We start from the raw sequence: 22298 nt of genomic DNA, 5'->3' as shown, positions 1-22298 counted from the left end.
GGCTTTTCTGCTTATTGACGCGAATCTCAAAACTCTTCACACGGTCTCTGAGAGGGGTTTTAGTTTTGCAGTTTGTACGTAGTTTTAAGTTGTGTCTTATTATTATTAATTACACCGTCAGGGAGATCTGTAGTGGTCTGAATCACGCCCTTTGCTCGGATCTTACTCTTTTAACGCTTCTCGGCCTTTTGGTTAAGATCTTGTGTCTGGTCATAGGGTGGCGTTGCGATCGCCTCTTGTAGGTTTCTTGGTTCGTGAGTGGAAGTTTCACGAGCCGCTCAACCTTTAGGAGGTACATTGGTTTTTTCCGGTTTTAAAGCAGAGGACTCGTTTTTCTTCGGGGAATCTTTTTAAGGTAAGTTTTTTACAACTTTTTAATTAATTTATTTGTGTATCTTTTTATATAACTTGTTTTAGTAGGCTGTGGGTGCCTTCACCATGTCAGCTGCCCGTGCTGGCGTGCGGAGGCACCACAGCGTTCGTTTTAATTTTGTCGAAGTTAATGGGAAGCTCCTGGGAATGTCTCGTCTCGATTTCTCCAGGAAGCTGATCCAAAAAACTCTGGGTTTTAATGCAATGGATTTGAATTGCTTAATGACTCTGCCCCTGAACAAAGGGTTTGATTTAAGTTTTAAGAATGCTTCCTTGTTGAATGTTTTTTGGCAAAAATTTGAGGTTTATAAGGCCCAGTTCTCCATGTTCGCTGTAGAAAAGCTTTCTGATAATTCACTCAAAACTGTGATTGTTAGAATGTTTAATGAAACAGTGAGTGGAGATGATATTTGTGTTTGGCTGGGCAGATTTTGCACGGTACGAGGCCAACCGGTCAGAGTGGTCGATGAAGATGGCATTTGGAACTGCTCTTGGCGTGTTCCTATCAAACAATGGGAAGACGCTGAGGGCTTCCAGGGCCTGAAACATCTTCCTTCTATGATTGTGTTGGGAGAAAACCGAGGCTACATCCACTATCAGGGGATGCCTAAATTATGTAGGAAGTGTGGGAAATTTGGGCATCTGGCTGAAACCTGCCAAGAAATTGTGTGTGGGAAGTGTAGAGCAATTGGTCACATTTTTGAAGAATGTACCAGTGGCAGACGGTGCAATCTGTGTGGAGAGACCAACCACCTCTACAGAGATTGCCCAAAAAGTTTTGCCAACATAGTGAAAAGTAACAAAATGGCCGTCCCACAGATTGAGCAAACGGGAGAACAAAGGGAGGAGGCGGTCCCTGAAGTTTTGGCGGGAAATTCAAATTCCCAGCCAGCTTCAGGGATGGGACAAAGAGGAGGAAGTGGGGCGGCAACAGGGGCAGAGTCAAACATTTTATTTGAACAGGGGGAGGAAGTCACCTCCCAAAGAAAAGTAGATGTAGAGGAGGGAGAGGATGAAACAACTTCCTCTTTAATCACCGTGCCTGAGGCGAGTTTGGAGTCCAGTAGGAGTGAAACGGATTACGCACTTCCGAATGCTCAGGTGCAGAAAAGGCCTGCGGGATCTCCTCTGGCTAAAACAGAGGAGAAAAAGCAGAGGGCAACTCATCGGCCAGAGAGTTCCTTTATGGAAGAGCTGGACCGTATGTGGCCCCAAGAATCCCCAAATGAGGTCTCGTTTTTGCACGTAAAGCTAAGAACATCATCGCCAAAGGAGCCGCAAGAGAGTCCCTCTGCGGCTCTGCAGGCATTAAACATCTGCCCTCCTGACCCCAACATCATGGGTATAAAGGAGGAGCAGGTATCACAGGAAATTTTATGATTTTAACTGAAACCTGTAGTCTTTAAATGCATTTTTAAAGAGTTAAATGTCATGCCTTTTAACCATACTGCTCATGACCCTCACTATCTCTACTCTTAATGTAAGAAGTGTGAGGTCCACCATGCGAGCACAGAGTGTTTTATCCTTTTAAAGTCTTGTAAGTCAGATGTGTTTTTATTGCAAGAGTGTGCTCTGCCTTTTTAACAAATTATAGGAAGTGGGAGGAGATGTGGACTCCAGGTCCCTCACTATGGAGTGGATCCAACCAAAACAAATGTGACGGTGTTGTCATTTTAATAAATAATCCCAACATTGTGGTGAAGGGTAGCACTGTGGTTAGGGATGGGCGGGCAATTTTAGCAAACATGACTTTTTGGACAAGGATTTTAACATTTTAAATGTGTATGGTTTTACTGATAAAAATGAAAGGTATGAGCTTTTAGAAGACCTGCAGCCCCACATGTTAGGTAGGGTTCCCCTAGTAGTGGCAGGGGATTTTAACTGTGTTTTAATGCAGAAAGACAGAAAGAGGGTTGGAGAGGATTTTAAGGCTGACAAGACTTCGGTTTTATTGCAGGGTTTAGTCAAAGATTTTAAGCTAGTCGACTGTTTTAAAAAAATGCATCAAGGAGAGGAGGGCTTCACCTGGTTTAGTGGTGATGGGGCCAGAGCCTCTCGAATCGACTATGTTTTTACAAGGGACTGCCCGCCATCCGATGCAACATTGACCCCCCTCTTTTTTTCCGACCACTTGATGCTGTCTTGCACCCTTGCACTCCCCACCGGTGTGACTGTAGGGGGAGGGCTGTGGAGGCTGAACTGCTCCTTGTTGGAAGATGGAAGATGAGGAAGTAGTTGGAGAATATAGGGAGCAGTTCAGCCAATGGCAGACCCTCCAAGACTTTTATGATTCACGAGCACAGTGGTGGGAGATGGTAAAGGCCAGGACAAGACAGTTTTTTAGAAAGGTAGGGAAAAATAAGAAAAATAGAGGGAAAAGGCACATGATGGGGCTGCAAAAAAGACTACAGAGATATTTTAACCTTTTAAATAACGGTTTGGATTTTAGTGATGATATAAAAAAAATAAAAAAGGAAATGTCAGTTTTAAGTGAAACACGAAGCAAAGGTGTCATTTTAAGAAGCAGAGAAAGAGACATTGAAGAAGGCGAAAAGTGCACCAGGTATTTCTTTAAAAAAATTATCACACGGGGAGGGGTAATAACATCTTTAAAAACTGGAGGGAGGGAAGTGCACACAACAAAAGAAGTTTTAAGTGGGGTCACAAAATACTATGAAGATTTGTATTGCAAAAAAAGAGTAGATAATGACACTTTAAGGGAAGTTTTAGCGTTTTTAGAGAAAAATGTCAATGGCAAAGGTGTTTTTTTATCCCAGGATTTTAACATTTTAGAAATTCATAAGGCTCTTAAAAGTTTTAAAAAGGGGAAGTCCCCAGGAATGGATGGACTCCCCCCTAGAGTTTTATGTGACTTTTTGGGATATTTTAGCACATGAATTATTGACCGTTTTTAAAGAATTTGAGACTTTGACCAGACTTCCCGACAGCTTTAGAATAGGGACAGTTTCACTGTTGTACAAAAAGGGAGACAAGACTGACCTAAAGAACTGGAGACCGATTACGCTTTTAAATTTTGACTGTAAGCTTTTTAGTAAGATTTTAGCCACACGTATGTCGACTGTTTTAGAGGACGTAATCCACCCGGATCAAGCTTGTGCTGTGCCAGGGAGGAAGATCACGGACAGCCTAGTACTGATTAGAGATGCCATCTGTTATGCGAGGGACAGAAATTTTCGGCTAGTAGTCCTCAATTTAGATTTTGAAAAAGCATTTGATCGTGTCTCGCACCAGTACTTGTTTCACGTACTGACAAAAATGGGTTTTCCAGAGAGGTTCATAGCCTGGGTGGGACTGCTGTACAATGACATAGTCAGCAAAATTCTTGTAAATGGGCACTTAACCAAAACAATAAATATCTGTAGTGGTGTCCGTCAGGGATGCCCTTTATCTCCACTCCTTTATGTGGCGTGCATTGAGCCACTGGCACAGATCTTGAGAAAGGATAAATGGATTAAAGGACTAGACGTTCCGGGGACAGGTGGATTGACGGCGACCTGTGTTCTGTACATGGACGACGTGACCCTTTTAGCGACAGATTTTTTATCAGTAAGAAGAGCAATGGATGTGACAGACTGGTACGGTCAGGCCTCGGGCGCCAAGCTCAACAGAAGTAAGTCCGAGGCCCAGTTTTTCGGGCCGTGGGGAAACGTGGACACAGGTGGACTTGAAGTCGTTTTTAAAGAGACCGATCTAAAAATTTTAGGGGTTAAATTCGACAATGAGGGTGGAGGACGGGGAAATTGGACTGACATGATAGGGAAAGTCAGGCAAAGACTGGGGTTTTGGGGACTAAGACGATTGACTCTAGAAGGAAAGGTTTTAATATTTAAAGCAGTGATTTTACCCTTACTTTTACTTACATGCTCTGTTTTTAGTCCCCCTAGGAGTTTTCTTCTAGACCTGGAGAGGGCAGTGTTTTATTTCTTGTGGGGGTCCAGGTGGGAAAGACTGAAAAGGGAGGTCATCAAGAAAAGACCAGAAAATGGGGGAAAAGGCCTCCCAGACCCCCACCTGTTTTTAGCCAGCCGTTTCACTGCCCTGCATATTGGTTATGCGGTGACCCCATCCACAGAAAATAAGACTGCAGCCATGGCCCGCTTTTGGATGGGGTCTTACCTGAGAGCTTTAAAGATTTAAAAAAAAGATTTGACAACCCCAGTGGCTTTTAATCTTCCAAAAGAATATGATTTTATCAAGAAGTTTTTGAAAAGAAATTGTTTAGAGTCGCAAGATGTCACCCTTTTAACCAACCACAAATCTCTTGTCTCTTTTGTGCAGGACCGGGAAACAGTGAGTCCAGTCCCAAGCCTCACACTAGGTGAGGCGAAATACGTTTGGAAAAATGCTGCCCACCCAACTCTCCAGAATAGGCACAAGGACATGGCGTGGATGGTGGCCCATGAGATCCTCCCGGTCAGGGCGGTGATGCACTCCAGAGGCATGTCCAAGAATCCAGTCTGCCCTCGTCCGGGGTGCAGTGCCCCGGAGACAGTACGACACCTACTCTGGGAGTGCAGCGCTGCGCGGGACCTGTGGGCCAAGACCGGCCCCCTGTATTTCCCGTGCCTGCCAGTGGGTAGGGGCCAGATGGATTACAAGCTCGCCATCCTTGGTGTGGGCCAGGGCTTGAAGGACTGTACTGCAAAAAACTTTACCTCGCTATGGCTCACTTTCAACTCAATCAAGGATGCCATCTGGACCACAAGAAACCTGCTGGTGGGGAAACACGTTACGGTTCCCCTCCAAGCGTGCGAGCAAATGGTAACATCAACGCTGCAGGGGTACCGGGCGCTGTTATTCGGACGGGGGGGCCGGGGTCACACGGAAGAGGTCCCGGCCGCCACCGTACTTTGGCCGCCTGTAGATGCACCCTTACCACCACCGGCTACGGGAACAGCAGGCCAACGGGCAGGAGGAGAGGGGATCTCCTCTGAGCACAGAAGCGGCAGGCCAAGTGCCTTTCCTGGAGAGTGGGATGATGGCCAATTTGATAGGGACTCATCCCGGTCTTGAACAATAGATGGCTTTTTAAATTGGCACCAAGTTGTTTTTTATTTTTTATTTTTAAAACATTACTTTTAACACACAATTGAAAAATATGGACTTTTAAGCACATAATTGAAAAATATGGACTTTTAAGACTTTTTATGATTTTAATAGTGTCTTAAATTTGTTTTGTTAATTGTCCTTTTTATTTTAAAAATATTATGAAGTTGTGTGTGTGTATATGTTTTGTTTTATCGGTTAAAGGAAAATTTTAAGATTGTGTGAAAACATATTTGAAAAGGAAAAATTGTGGAAAAAAGAGAGGGTGACAATAAAAAAATTTTTCGAAAGAAAAAATCTGTTCTTATCAGTTTATTACACGTGGAGGGGTAATAACATCTTTGAAAACTGGAGGGAGGGAAGTGCACACAACAAAAGATGTATTAATTGGGGTCACAAAATATTATGAAGATTTGTATTGCAAAAAAAGAGTAGATAATGACACTTTAAGGGAAGTTTTAGCGTTTTTAGAGAAAAATGTCAATGGCAAAGGTGTTTTTTTTATCCCAGGATTTTAACATTTTAGAAATTCACAAGGCTCTTAAAAGTTTTAAAAAGGGGAAGTCCCCAGGAATGGATGGACTCCCCCTAGAGTTTTATGTGACTTTTTGGGATATTTTAGCACATGAATTATTGACCGTTTTTAAAGAATTTGAGACTTTGACCAGACTTCCCGACAGCTTTAGAATAGGGACAGTTTCACTGTTGTACAAAAAGGAGACAAGACTGACCTAAAGAACTGGCTGACCGATTACGCTTTTAAATTTTGACTGTAAGCTTTTTAGTAGGATTTTAGCCACACGTATGTCGACTGTTTTAGAGGACGTAATCCACCCGGATCAAGCTTGTGCTGTGCCAGGGAGGAAGATCACGGACAGCCTAGTACTGATTAGAGATGCCATCTGTTATGCGAGGGACAGAAATTTTCGGTTAGTAGTCCTCAATTTAGATTTTGAAAAAGCATTTGATCGTGTCTCGCACCAGTACTTGTTTCACGTACTGACAAAAATGGGTTTTCCAGGGAGGTTCATAGCCTGGGTGGGACTGCTGTACAATGACATAGTCAGCAAAATTCTTGTAAATGGGCACTTAACCAAAACGATAAATATCTGTAGTGGTGTCCGTCAGGGATGCCCTTTATCTCCACTCCTTTATGTGGCGTGCATTGAGCCACTGGCATAGATCTTGAGAAAGGATAAATGGATTAAAGGACTAGACGTTCCAGGGACTGGTGGATTGACGGCGACCTGTGTTCTGTACATGGACGACGTGACCCTTTTAGCGACAGATTTTTTATCAGTAAGAAGAGCAATGGATGTGACAGACTGGTACGGTCAGGCCTCGGGCGCCAAACTCAACAGAAGTAAGTCCGAGGCCCAGTTTTTCGGGCCGTGGGGAAACGTGGACACAGGTGGACTTGAAGTCGTTTTTAAAGAGACCGATTTAAAAATTTTAGGGGTTAAATTTGACAATGAGGGTGGAGGACGGGGAAATTGGACTGACATGATAGGGAAAGTCAGGCAAAAACTGGGGTTTTGGGGACTAAGACGATTGACTCTAGAAGGAAAGGTTTTAATATTTAAAGCAGTGATTTTACCCTTACTTTTACTTACATGCTCTGTTTTTAGTCCCCCTAGGAGTTTTCTTCTAGACCTGGAGAGGGCAGTGTTTTATTTCTTGTGGGGGTCCAGGTGGGAAAGACTGAAAAGGGAGGTCATCAAGAAAAGACCAGAAAATGGGGGAAAAGGCCTCCCAGACCCCCACCTGTTTTTAGCCAGCCGCTTCACTGCCCTGCATATTGGTTATGCGGTGACGCCATCCACAGAAAATAAGACTGCAGCCATGGCCCGCTTTTGGATGGGGTCTTATCTGAGAGCTTTAAAGATTTTAAAAAAAGATTTGACAACCCCAGTGGCTTTTAATCTTCCAAAAGAATATGATTTTATCAAGAAGTTTTTAAAAAGAAATTGTTTAGAGTCGCAAGATGTCACCCTTTTAACCAACCACAAATCTCTTGTCTCTCTTGTGCAGGACCGGGAAACAGTGAGTCCAGTCCCAGGCCTCACACTAGGTGAGGCAAAAGATGTTTGGAAAAATGCTGCCCACCCAACTCTCCAGAATAGGCACAAGGACATGGCGTGGATGGTGGCCCATGAGATCCTCCCGGTCAGGGCGGTGATGCACTCCAGAGGCATGGCCAAGAATCCAGTCTGCCCTCGTCCGGGGTGCAGTGCCCCGGAGACAGTACGACACTTACTCTGGGAGTGCAGCGCTGCACGGGACCTGTGGGCCAAGACCGGCCCCCTGTATTTCCCATGCCTGCCAGTGGGTAGGGTCCAGATGGATTACAAGCTCGCCATCCTTGGTGTGGGCCAGGGCTTGAAGGACTGTACTGAAAAAAACTTTACCTCGCTCTGGCTCACTTTCAACTCAATCAAGGATGCCATCTGGACCACAAGAAACCTGCTGGTGGGGAAACACGTTATGGTTCCCCTCCATGCCAGCGAGCAAATGGTAACATCAAAGCTGCAGGGGTACCGGGCGCTGTTATTCGGACGGGGGGGCCGGGGTCACACGGAAGAGGTCCCGGCTGCCACCGTACTTTGGCCGCCTGTAGATGCACCCTTACCACCACCGGCTACGGGAACAGCAGGCCAGCGGGCAGGAGGAGAGGGGATCTCCTCTGAGCACAGAAGCGGCAGGTCAAGTGCCTTTCCTGGAGAGTGGGATGATGGCCAATTTGATAGGGACTCATCCCGGTCTTGAACAATAGATGGCATTTTAAATTGGCACCAAGTTGTTTTATTTATTATTTTTAAAACGTGACTTTTAACACACAATTGAAAAATATGGAGTTTTAAGACTTTTTATGATTTTAATAGTGTCTTAAATTTGTCTTGTTAATTGTCCTTTTTATATGAAGATGTGTGTATGTTTTCTTTTATCGGTTAAAGGTAAATTTTAAGATTGTGTGGAAAACATATTTGAAAAGAAAAATTGTGGAAAAAAAGAGAAAGAGTGACAATAAAAATTTTTCGAAAGAAAAATCTGTTCTTATCAGTTTAATATCTGATACGTCCCCTACCCGGGGACCATATATTAAATTGATTTTTGGACTAGGGAGATGGAATAGGGGCTTGCTCTGTCAACTCCACGCATCGACCCGGTATTGCAGTACCTCCGGGAACGGTGCACCCCCCTAAAATGGTTAATGGAAGATTCAGAATATGAAATGTTGTGAATGTGACGGAAAATTGCTTATTTCTAGTCTAATGTGACATTTTTAAAGAGGAGATCATGTAGGCGTGCCCCTGTGAAATGTCCCATCGACACGGATGCGTCATTTCTGTCATTCAATTTAATTCTGTGTTCAAACGTGTTCAGCTGTAATATCTGAAGACACTGAAATCTTAAATGATATGTGCTGCTTTAACTCGGATAACGCTACATAAACGCAATTTTCCCGGCTTGTTTTATTAATGCGCATGCGCATTCTCGAGTTGATTGACAGGCGATGCTTGTCTCTAAAGGGTGATTGGCTCTTGTAAGGCGGGACTTTCATCCTACATCCGTTGGGCGTTTCAATGTCAAAACTAGTCTCTTATTGAGGGTCTAAAGTGATTTAAAAATAAATATATTTGCAAAGAAATGTACAAATAAATAATAAGAAAGCACCGAAATTTCATCCGCCCAAAATTGGACCAGAAACGGTTACTTTAAAATCCAGTAACAAAAACACTTCAATCATTGTTTCTGTTGCACATTGAAGTCCACATGCCCAGAAGTGAAGCCAAAGCTCTCTTGATCATTAGCACATTAATGAAGAGTGTTATTGTGTGTGTCATAGCCGTTACTGTCAAGTCCAATAATGTTAAAAGACATTAAAGAAGCAGAAAGTAGTCCATATGATTGGCTTCCTGTTCACTGAAAAGTCAAGCATGTGAGGCCACTAATATTTTACTAAATAATAATCACTCTATTACAATAATAATAATCTTAAAGAGGTACGCTTAAAAGAGATGCAACACGCTACAATTACAGATGCACCGATTGCAATTTTCTTGGCCGATTCGGAAAATTCTAAGAACTATTATTGACCACATATACAAACAAAATCTACCTTTCTTCAATGCAACATTTTATTTTAATAATGAAATTAATTATTAAACATTACAATTTCCCCCAAATTGCACAAAGTTACAGGATCTTCTCTCACTTAAACAACTCTCAAAATAAAGTGCTCTGTGACTGGAAAGAGAAATAACAATTAACTGCAAATGAGTTGCTTTATATAACAGATGTCATTTTCCACTATTTTTATAAATGGACCTTTTTCTCTTTTTTACTCATCTAACAAAACAATTCCAAAGATCTGAAAAACTGAAGTGTCCAATACGCTCAACTTAATTTAGATGTCCAAATATCAGTTGTAAAACTGAGCACTGCTTCGGGAACGGCTTGCAACCATATCTGTCAACACTCCCGTTTTTCCCGGGAGTCTCCTGTTTTGTTATTTCTCCCAAAAAAAATTATATTATTATTCCAAGGTGGTCCAGTTGCCAGATCTTGAATGAAACGCATCCTACTCGCACAATCGACACATCATACAAATTACAAATCATTTATGACCTCAATCTGGCAACCAAAACCCAGTTACGCTGTTGATATCTGCGCAGGCAGTAGACACGGGATGTTAAATCAAGCATCACTGCTAGAGGGGAGGAGAAGAAAACTGGTGCTCCGGTGAAAAAAACTAAATACACATTTAACAACAGCTGGATGGAAGAATTTAATTTCATATCCCGAAGCCATATCGACAATGCCCAGCTGGGTGATGGTGTTATAAATGTCTAATTTTGTTGGTCCGAAAGTTATTGTGGTGGTTCCCCCACGGTTTACTTTGGCCTTACAATTATTACACATTTCGAACTTTATGTATTCTTCACTCACAGTGAAGATGACATGTTTACATGCGGCTGTGACGTTATTGCCTGTGCCGCTGGCAACAAAACGGACCGGCTTGGAATCGGAAAGACGTGATGCTGACCGGCCGGCCGGTCACCGGTCCGGAAAATCGGCTAATTCCGGTCGGTCGATCGGTGCATCTCTAGTTACAATACATTTGAACTTGTAACAACTTCTTCAACAAGCAGCTCTTGATGAGCGTAAAATAATATGTTTGCTGAAACTAACGGACTCTGTTTTTAACCAGTGCCAAATGAGGGTGAAAACATCAAACAGTAGTTATTTATTCATTTATTGGGATCTGCAACATAATGGTTTAAGTCGAACTACAAGAATGATATTCTGACCCCGGCTGATAATCTTGCTCAATTCAATTCAAAGACTTGAAAACAACTGTAATGTTAATCAGTTAATCAGGGGAGAGAACGATTCACATTTGTTAGTTTACGGTCCTGCAAATCTACAGTGACTGTACATAGACGTCTGATATATACCGCTCAGCGTCTCTTGTTAAGAGTAACTCTTTGCTTAAGATTATTATTATTATTATTATATAATAATTATTATTATTTTGTCAAATATTAGGGGCTTCACGTGCTTGACTTTTAACTACAGGTATAAAATGATGTAGCATTAATACTGTATATGAGAATTGTGTGAGAGTAGTTTAAAGATTCAGCAAGTTGCCCAGCAAGAAGTTTAGTCTGTTGAAAATCAGAATATTTGGCCTATTTTGTACTAAGATTTCTTATTCTATTCGGACACATCTCATGAGAAGAACTATTGAGATAAAAGGCATATAAATGTATATTTATTATGCTGAGAAATATAAGGCGCAAGCTGCTTGTGGAGGAAACTCAAGGTCTCATGCACACCGGCTGCTCTGCTCTTGTTTTTGCCCACTGAATGAAGAGACGCATGGAGCTGCGACTTTGTCTCCTGTGAAATACTCTTGTCGCAGGAGCCGCAGATCACTGAGCACATGATGCTCCTGTTGCTTGGAGAGCTTTGTGCTTCCTATCAAAGTGTCAGTGAGCTGTTAAAAGCTGCTGTAGCTTACCTGTCCTGTAATTGGTAGTCTACAGTGACCGTACACTCGGCCAATCAGAAGACCTAATTGTCTACGGTCACTGTAGACTTTGCACGACCGTAGACTCGACAGAATCTCGACTGCATCACTTCTGGAAGTGTGGTACTGCTTTCACTCTCTCTTCTGATCTAATTGTTTCAAAATAGGAAGAGAAGCAGGTGCACTTTTATTTTGAGGTTACACACCTTCTGCGACGGGATCATTTTCAAGTGAACTAAAAGGAACAAATTAATACTTTGACAGGTTTTGTAATAAGTAATTGTTTATTGTGACCTCAGTTTATATTTCATTCATTTTCATTGCCTCGTTTAAATCACAGTTGTTTTTATAAACTCGGATGCTCTGTCTGTAATGCAGAAGGTATGAATTGTCTTGGTTTGTTATTATATTCATTCAATTATTATTTTAAGTGTAACGCGACTGGATTCTGGAAATGAGTCCTAAACGCGCATCCGACGACCGCCCGTATTTATAAGCGACGTTATGAAGAAACGCCGCCAGAGTCTCGTATAATAGTCGATTTTATAAGAACTATTTTGACGGTATTTGGCAACTGCTGATGACTCTGAAGTGGCGCCCTTTCTTCTAAATTCCCGGAAGTGATGTAACCAACGTCTGCGGCTATTCCTGCGTGATTACGTCATGATTCGCTTTTAGTCGTAATAATCAACAAATAAAGCGTATTCGCACCGCACCGTTTAAACGCCAAAACGATTCATTACGTGCCTCGGTTCTTTCTATTGAGGTTTCCATCCCCTGGTCATTGATTTCAGCTAACTTTGGGTTTGATCTTCTCTGTTTCTCCATTGGCTAGTCGATGCTTGCGTTGCATCATGAGAAATTGTTCACTACAAAACTGTCTATGACACGGTTTTATGAAAAGCAGCACTGGCGGTCCAATTCAGGGAAAAGACGGGGACGGGATCCAGGGTTCAGATCGCCGTTGAATCGTGTCGAGTGAATTTAACGCCTCACCGTCATTGAGGATGATGTTTGCTGGAGTCACTTGCCCTCAGAATTGTTGTACAATTCATACTTACCTGGCAGGGGAGACACCATGATCATGAAGGTGGTTCACCCAGGGTGAGGCTCAGCCATTGCACTCCGGCTGTGCTGACCCCTGCGAATTCCCCAAATGTGGGAATCTCGACTGCATAATTTCTGGTAGTGGGGGACTGCGTTCGCGCTCTCCCCTGACTTACTTGTGAAACAATAGAATTAAATTGATGCTTGCACGTTTTTGGTTAAGATATATAAAGCTAGACTCTACACACATTGTAGACTTTGCACGTCCGTAGACCCGACACCATACAAAGGGAGTCAGCTGTACCGAAGTGCAATCATCCCGAAGCGTGATTGGTTAATTGTCTTCAGTTTATCACATGGTGAATGTGTTTTGTATTGTCTTTAAAGGAGTGCAGGACTGGTTTAAATATATAATGTTAATAACAGTTAATGATGTTCTTAAATTTGTTATAACTCTAGTTTATGTTATTTGATCGTGTGAATTTTGTTTTAATGCTTTTTAAATGAAACGTTGATTTTGTTTTTCATGTACTGTACATTATTGGTCTCTTTGCTTTGTGCTCTGTACAGTGTTTCATCACATCTCCTGATTTCCCTCATCAATGAAGTTCTTTGTTTACTATTGATTTGTCCAGTCTGTCATACTTTGATTATCTTTAAGCACAACAACTCAAAGTATTGCATTAGAAATAACCCTTATGTTTGTTTATGTTGGTATAATTATTTAAAATGATTTCAATAATTTCACATGTTCCCTGTAATGATAACAAATAATCTATTTATTTAGAATGAGACAAAATAGAAAATTAATATAATACACTTCAATAAAATATTTTAAAATAAAACTTGTGTTCCTACTTCAGCGGTCCTTGTTCCTGTATTACATGTTTATGAATGGTGTACATTTTGTCCAATTATAATAAAATGAGAAATGTATCTTTTTACTTACATGTTACATATTAACAATATGAAGATATTTCTTTAAGAGGTTTGCATTGTTTTAAGTTACAGAATAAAATCATCTGCTAAATTTAAATATAATAAAAATACTCAAAAGCAAAAACATCATGACAGTACAGTGTTGCTTGTTGAAGTCCACAACGACAATCCCAAGTTTACAGTGTCGACAACTGACATGAAATGCTCATAACTGTTGTACACCCTGTTGTCAAATCTTTTGAGGTCGTGTTGTGTATTGAAGTATATGTGACACTAGATGGCGCTATGTACTGTGTGTATATACAGGATACGGAGCGTAGAGGAAGAGAGTTATGGAGAGTTACGAAGAGTTATGAAGTTTCATATCTTAATTAAAACTCGAGCATCACAAAGCTGGATTCACATTCGAGCTATTCTCCACAGATTGGGCTTTGAGTTTCAGCAGATATAAATGTGATTGAAAGTGAACGTGGTCGCCGAGAGAAATACGTCAGCGCTCCCAACGGTCTGGTGACCCTATTGTACAATATGTTGCTGCTCTACGGGAACTGCGACTTTGGTGTACTTGCGGATGACATGATCAGGGATCAAATTGTAGCGAAAACATGCACTCCTCGCATTCGGGAACGGTTCTTGCTGGAAATAAACTTACTTTACAAAAAGCCATTACTATCGCGGGACAAATTGAGTCAGCAGTGGCCGAAGCTAAAGCCATTGAACACAATGCCGAGGCCTCAGTTAAAGTCATTCATGCTAACTCACGTGGCGCTGCAAAGTTCAGATGGCAACACAAACCTGCACCACGTAAGTTCACTCATTACTCATCTGCAAACGAACCTCAGAAAAAGTCGGATGACAAACATTGCTTCGTACACAAAGTGAATGTGCGTACTGATGTGCAGCCTGTCCAACAGAAATGGCGCAGATTACCATTTGCAATATGAGACGCAGTTTCTCAAGAGCTACAAAGACTTGAATCAGAAGGAGTCATAGAAAAAAATTATTCTTCTCCATGGGTTTATCCACTTGTGGTTACACTAAAGAAAGACGGCAGAATTCGCCTTTGCGTTGATCTCAGAGAACCAAACAAAGCCGTTATAATAGACGGTCACCCTTTGCCTCACATCGAGGAAGTTTTCACTGACTTACGAGGATCTGCTATGTCCTCAACTCTTGATCTTCAAAATGCATATCACCAACTGGCTCTGCATAAAGACAGCAGGGACTTGACAGCATTTGTCACCCATAATGGACTATACCGTTTACACGAGTTCCTTTAGGCCTGGCTTCAGCACCGAGTGCATTCAAGAGAATGATGTCACAGATCTTAGCGGGTCAGGAAGGTGTACAATGTTATCTTGATGACATAATCGTTTATGGTGAGACCCCAGTTATACATGAGAAAAGACTCAAAGCGGTACTCAAATGTTTACAAGACAGTGGATTGAGACTGAATGTAGATAAATGCCATTTTAGAAAAACACAGCTACCTTTCCTTGGCCATGTTCTTTCTGCAGCTGGCTTGCAACCAAACCCAGAGCATGTTCTAGCCATTACTCAAGCACCGCCGCCCCGTGATGCACAATCCTTGTGCTCTTTCCTAGGTCTAGCAGGCTGGTATTCAAAATTCATTCCTAACTATGCAACACTAGTGGAAACTCTTCGCGTACTGCTTCGCAAATCCACTGGTGTCTGATGAAGCTCAAGAACATTTTGATAGAGTGAAAGCGATCATCGCTACTAGTCCAGCCCTCGCATTATTTGATCCATCGAGACCTACCATAGTAACTACAGACGCATAAGATTACGGCATTGGTGCCATACTTAATGTCATGGTACAATGGAAAACATGGTTGCTTTTGCTTCAAGATCACTATCTGAGACTGAAAGTATTCCACAGTAGAAAAAGAAGCTCTTGCATGTGTTTGGGCAACGGAAAAATGGCGTACGTATCTGTGGGGTCGTCATTTCAACTTGCGTACTGATCATAGCCCATTAACTACACTGCTGTCCACTAAAGTGTGACTAAACTTTCACCTGCTGAACTCTTGCTTGGTCGACAAATGAAAACAAAACTTCATGTCAAGGGTGTACCAGGTTCGACACCACTCATTGATACACACAATGTAAAACTTTCCATTCAAAAGTCTCAAGACAAAATAAAACAATACACAGATCTCCGACTTAATGCGATACCTCCTAAATTCAAGATTGGATCTTTTGTATGCATTAGGAAGCCGGGACTACTTAAAGCACACCCTAAGTTTACTCAGACTTACCAAGTGGTTGCTCAGAAAGGATCAGCAACATTTCTTCTTTCTGATGGGAAAATATGGAATGCCAGTCATCTTGCTCCATCTGCTGCTGTTGCTTTTAATTCTGAGAATTCTGCTCTTGCGGAGGACACTTTTGCTCCAACATACACACCTCCTACAGTACGATCACCTGTACCAACTTCTCGTTATGCACGTCCACAAAGGATGTGTCGTGCTCCTGTATGGTCTAAAGACTATGTTCAATAGAGAAACAACATTAAACAAAAGAGACAAGAGAGGGAAAAAAAATAATTTTTGTGCTGAAATTCTTCTGAATATGTAACTTGTAGAAGGTATGCTTGAAAAACTATTTTTATATTTTAAGATTAAAATAAGTTAAAGTCGGAAATGCATATTTAAAAAAAAAAAAAAAAAAGTCTACTTGAATCCGTGAATGTGTAATACTTACAGCGATAGCTGAGTAGTGATTTTTTGTGCTGTTTTCCCTGATATTGTAGTATTATGGTAATTGCTTTCTTTTACAAAAAAAAAAAAGGGAATATGTTGTGTATTGAAGTATATGTAACACTAGATGACACTGTGTATTGTGTATTGTGTGTATATACAGGATACGGAGCATAGAGGAAGAGAGTTATGGAGAGTTACGAAGAGTTATGAAGCTGTACAATAGGTGAATAGGTTTGAAGGTAATACGTGAATCCTGAAGTTATTCTGATAAATGCACCACAGGTCGACATCATTTTCACAGGGCAAAAACTTTTTTGTGTCCCAGAGTTAGTTGGTTGAAGTGTACAAACGGGCAAGTTGTGCACGTGACAGTTTGGCTCCAACATCAGTAAGGTTGTCTGTTTGCTTTCTTTTGTACAGTGTTGCTCTGGCCCACACTGAAGGATTGCCAGCACTGTGTGATGTGTCAGTTTGGCTGCTGCACATTGTCACAGGTGTTGTGTTGGTGGAAGTGGCTGGATTCAATTGTGTTGCCATGATTATGGGTAGAGGTTTGGTGATGGTGGAAGAGACCAGGGTCCTTCTTGCTGGTGGAGGTAAGCAAGGCGGCAGTGCAGACTTTGGGTTGGGAAGAAAATCTGTTCTTTCTTTCAACAGCTTGGTCCCTGCCCTGCTCTGAATGTGTTCAGTACTCAATCTGTGAGTAGTCAGGTGCAGGGAGAACTGATGGTTGGCATGGTGCTGGAGGTAGATCCTTTGAGGAGATCGATGTGGTCTTTAATATGGTGGATGGCATTTTTGTTGATGAGTCTCTTGACAGTGGATGAAATCACGGACGGTCTTGGAGTTGATTTTTGGCAAAGGAATACCCACTTTACTGAGAACGGATCCTCCACTGAAATACAATGCTGGATTCTCTCGTAGGCTTTTGTGATGCTTTTTTTCAGGGGTTGATTGAGTGCTGCGAGGTGACCGCAACCAGAGAAGTTTCACCAGCGTGTACATCAGCCTGTTGTGCTGAGCACTGATGTCTTGTTGAGCTGGTGCGTAGCCATCTTGACTCGCTGAATCACGGCAGCATCAACGAGCTCGTCCCTCTTTGTGCGGCAGTACAGTGTGTTTCCCCAGTGTGTACAGCAGATGGAACTTCTGTGGCTGTTTGTAATGTTCCTCTACAGCATTCCATTCATCAATGAGCTTGTTCCTCTGAGGACAGGTTGAGCCTGACAACAGAACAGTCAGGCCAATCTCATCCAGCAGAGAACAGAACTTATCCAATTGCCGAAATCCTGGAAGTGGATTGGGACTACAAGCATCCTCCTGTTGAGTAGTACAATCATAGCATGTTACAATTTAATATCAATAAACGCTGGCTAAAACGATATGCAAACGCTAGCATTTCATTCTGGTTGAGGTAAACAAAATAACTCCTAAAGGCCTACGGGTGAGCCGTGGTGGTCTCATTGGTCGTCGAGGTGATGTGGGCTGGGACCACGTCGCCGTCTGCCTCTGTGTCACTCTGGTATGTACATACAAGAGTACATTCGGTTATTTCGTCCTCGTTCCACCGGGCGATACCACTAAGCAGGTAAACTTCATAGGGTCGGGACCTCAGAATGACAAACTGCATTACAATCATTGCATGGCCACAAATAATTTGACTGCCACAAGTAGTAATGATGACATCGATATACAAAGTATCATATCATAAGTGAGTCCCGTCACAGGTTTGGCATTTATTTTAGCATTTGGAACAGCAGGTTTGTATAATTTGTACCTGGAATTATATTTGGCCTCCAGGCTGTTGCTTCCATGGTCACACTTGTAAAACGGAACGTCCACTCGGTTGGTGGTTGTGGTACGAGCCACGCGATACATGTTCATGTCTGGAGGATCATGGAGGCTCTAGATGACGTTGCTGGCCTTCCCACACCTCATCTATGGCTTCTGTAAATAAACCAGAGTAAACATTAGGACAGTTTATGTGTGCTAGCATACTACATGATAAATAGTGCATGTAATGTGTGTGTATATATATATATATATATATATATATATAATGTAATATTTGTTTATAATATGTACTTATAGTATATCGACCATTCATATATTTTCATATACATAAATATACATGAAAACTGCTAATTTTGTACTATTATGAAATATAAAGTATTTTGCATAAAAGAACAAGTATGTGAATTTATATGTCAGTGAAAACCATACATTACACACACAGTATGTGTTTACATATTGCCATATATCAGACATCTATGTAGGGTTGAAACTTCTGGTGGCTTTTTAGGATAATTTGATGAACATTGCTGTTACTGAAACAAACGGGGAAAACACCAATCACACATCATAATTTCATAATAATCATTTACAGCACATTATCTTAAGACCTAAAGGATGCAGGCGATCATGTGTTTGTTGTTGTGTTTACATTAATCACATATATTACATTACATACATACATACAAACATCTATCTAGCATGCTACTGTATGTACAGTCTGCAGCTATCAATGCTAGTTACTATGTTAAAATGTCGATGTGGACAGTTTGTGGTAACAAAGTTTAAATGAAAATATGAGGTTTGTGTTTGATGTCGAGGGTCAATTAACTTTTTTTTTATTGTTTTTTTTATTTATGCATACAAACAATACAAAGATAACAATCATAATATACACTTCTGTAACAAAATTGTAATTAAAACTGTAAATATAACAACAATATGTACAGTGTCATCTAAAACAAAGAAGAAAATAACAATAAATGAAAAATAGAAGATACAAAAACAACAACAACAACAACAACAACAAAGTCAAGAGGGTGAGATATGTTATACATCACTTAGAGCAGGCCTAAATAAATTAAGGTCATTACAAATTAAAAATGTTTTTAACGCCTTCTTATTTACTGAGGACGAGATGGTGTTAAGGTACATTTCAAACTCTTTCAAAAAAACAATAAAAATTGGTTTGTTGTTGGTGAATTTACATTTATGGATATAAAATTTGACAATAAAAAAAATTAAATTAGTTACAAAGCAGGTTTTTTTTTAATGGGATCAGAATCAAAGTATCCAAAAATAATGTATTTAAAAGTTACTGATATATCTTGCTGAGTATTGTCTTTAATAAAAGTTTCAATATTCTCCCATAGTCGTTTAGTATAGAAACAGGACCAAAATAAATGATAAACAGTTTCAGTGTGAACTTGGCAAAATGAGCATCTTGTGTCAATATTACTTTTATATTTAATCATAAAATATTTAGCAGGGTAAAATTTATTTATTATTTTGAAGGATACTTCTTTTACTTTATTCAGTTAAAAAATATTTTTGTGGTAAGGACCAAATCTTTTCCCAATTTAAATTTTTAAATAAATTATTCCAGTAAGAGGTTGCAGGAGAGACAGAAACTATATCCATAAGAAAAAGGGATCTAACATTATTATTTCTATCTTTTTTTCCTGAAAAACATATTTTACCTATAGGAGTTTTGGCTCAGGAAAAGTATTAATTATTGTAGGAGAGTAAAAGCAGTTTTTAAAGAGGATACATATTCCTGTTGGTATAGCTCCCATAACTATGGCAAACTCCTTGGGGATAACTGGAATACTGTATCTAGAAAGAAATTCTGTGTACGTCATTAAAAAACCTTGGTTGTTAAAAAGCTGACAAACTAAAAATAAACCGTTATTAAACCATTTATCATAAAATAAAGATCTATTTTTGAATAAGATATTTTGATTATTCCAAATAAAAAAATTATGGGGGGAAAAATTGTGTTTATATATCAAAGCCCATGCCAAAAGTACCTGTTGATGGAAATTTGAAAGTTTGATAGGAATTTTTGATATGTTGTAATTGCACATCAGTAAAAATCTTATACCCCAATATGAGAAAAAACTTGTTGTGGGAAGATATTCCAGATGGAGTCTTGGTTTTTCAAATACCGGTTAAGCCAATTTATTTTAAAAGTATTATTTAAAGAATTAAAGTCAATCAAATTTAAGCCACCTTTGTTATAGTAGTTTAGAATAACTGATTTCTTCATATAGTGGATTTTATTTTTCCAGACGAAATCTGTCAGATCTCGATCAATCACTTTAGCTGTGGATTTATCAACATACAGAGATTGGGCAGCATAGGAGAGACGTGAAAGCCCCTCGGCTTTGGTGAGCAAAATTCTTCCTTTTAATAGACAAATCCCTTTGAAGCCAGCAGTTGAGTTTTTTCTTTGTTTTAACAATAATTGGGTTAAAATTAGTTGCACATCTATTTTTAACTTTAGTTATTTCTATACCAAGATATTTAACAGAGCTTTTAACAACTATGCCATATAATGAGGAAACACTACAATTTTTAATGGGAAATAATTCACATTTATCTGTATTCAGACTTAAACCAGAAGCTTTAGAAAATGTTTGAAGAATATTCAAGGCTATAGGGATTTGAGAAGAATCTTCCAAGAACAACGCTGTGTCATCAGCTAATTGACTAATGATTAAATTTGTGGATCCAGCAGTGAGGGGGTCAATTAACTGTAAACTGTCGAAAATAGTGCTTGCAGCATCACTGTCCTGTGATTGGTGGTCTACAGTCAAATTCTGCGATCTGATTGGTGGTCTACAGTCAAATTCTGCGCGATCTGATTGGTGGTCTACAGTCGAATTCTGCGCGATCTGATTGGTGGTCTACAGTCACAATTCCTGCTATCTGATTGGTGGTCTACAGTTCTGATCGATGGTCTCAGTCGATCTGATTGGTGGTCTACAGATCTGAGATTCTACGTCGATCTGATTGGTGGTCTACAGTCATTCCGATCGATTCTCACGATCTCGATCTGATTGGTGGTCTACAGTCGAATTCTCACGATCCGATTGGTGGTCTACAGTCGAATTCCTAGCGATCCGATTGGTGGTCTACAGTCAAATTCTGCGATCTGATTGGTGGTCTACAGTCGAATTCTGCGATCTGATTGGTGGTCTACAGTCAAATTCTGCGATCCGATTGGTGGTCTACAGTCGAATTCTGCGATCTGATTGGTGGTCTACAGTCAAATTCTGCGATCTGATTGGTGGTCTACAGTCAAATTCTGCGATCTGATTGGTGTTCTACAGTCAAATTCTACAGTCGTGTGGTTCAATCAGAAGTACTTTTGTGATTTGACCTGTGATTGGTATTATGCAGTCAGAGTCTACAGTGACTGTAGACTTTCAGCCAATCATGAGGACTGATTGTCTACAGTCACTGTAGACTTTGCACGACTGCAAACTAAATAATCAGCTGTGTAGTGCATTTAACCTAAAGCATGATTGGTTAATTGTCTACAATTTGTCAAGTGGTTAATTATATTTTTATTTTATATTTGAAGAAGTGCATGAGTGGTTTAATCTACAGTTGTTACGTGATCAATGGATAATGATGCTCTGAAGTTAGTTGTAACTCCTGTATTAGTAAGTTTATTGTGTGAATTTTACGTGTTATTAATGCTTTTTAAATGAAACGTTGATTTTGATTTTCATGTACTGTACATTATTGGTCTCTTTGCTTTGTGCTCTGTACAGTGTTTCATCACATCTCCTGATTTCCCTCATCAATGAAGTTCTTTGTTTACTATTGATTTGTCCAGTCTGTCATACTTTGATTATCTTTAAGCACAACAACTGAAAGTATTGCATTAGAAATAACCCTTATGTTTGTTTATGTTGGTATAATTATTTAAAAAATAAATTGCTCTGTAAATAATTTCACATGTTGCCTGTAATGATAACAAATAATCTATTTATTTAGAATGAGACAAAATAGAAAATTTATATAATACACTTCAATAAAATATCATTTTTAAATCAAACAATTTTGCTCCAGTGTTCCTAATTCAGCGGTCCCAGTTCCTGTATTAAATGTTTATGAATGATAATTAATTATGATAAATTATAATAAAATAATATAAATATGTATCTTTCAGAAGTTTACATTGTTTGGTTCAAAGTCTTTTTGGATAGAAACATCTGGTAAATGTAAATATTTATATTATGTATTACATTACTGACGATAATTTATGCTAATAATATATTATTATTAATGATAATAAGATCATAAAAACAAGT

The 22298-nt window shown here is 40.1% G+C and overlaps 1 non-coding gene and 1 pseudogene across 1 annotated transcript; both read left to right on the top strand.

Moving 5' to 3' along the window:
- The first annotated feature begins 8463 nt into the window (after positions 1-8463).
- On the top strand, positions 8464-8639 carry LOC127652075 (uncharacterized; annotated as a pseudogene).
- Positions 8640-12526: 3887 nt separating this feature from the next.
- Positions 12527-12690, top strand: LOC127652052 (U1 spliceosomal RNA). Its single transcript, XR_007971655.1, has one exon. It is a non-coding gene; the product is annotated as a U1 spliceosomal RNA (small nuclear RNA).
- Positions 12691-22298: the final 9608 nt, after the last annotated feature.

The sequence above is a fragment of the Xyrauchen texanus genome, chromosome 1 (assembly GCF_025860055.1).
Source record: "Xyrauchen texanus isolate HMW12.3.18 chromosome 1, RBS_HiC_50CHRs, whole genome shotgun sequence".
In the NCBI taxonomy this organism is placed as follows: Eukaryota; Metazoa; Chordata; class Actinopteri; order Cypriniformes; family Catostomidae; genus Xyrauchen; species Xyrauchen texanus.
The sequence above is the reverse complement of the archived record's forward strand: the minus strand, read 5'-3'. Positions and strand labels throughout refer to the sequence as shown.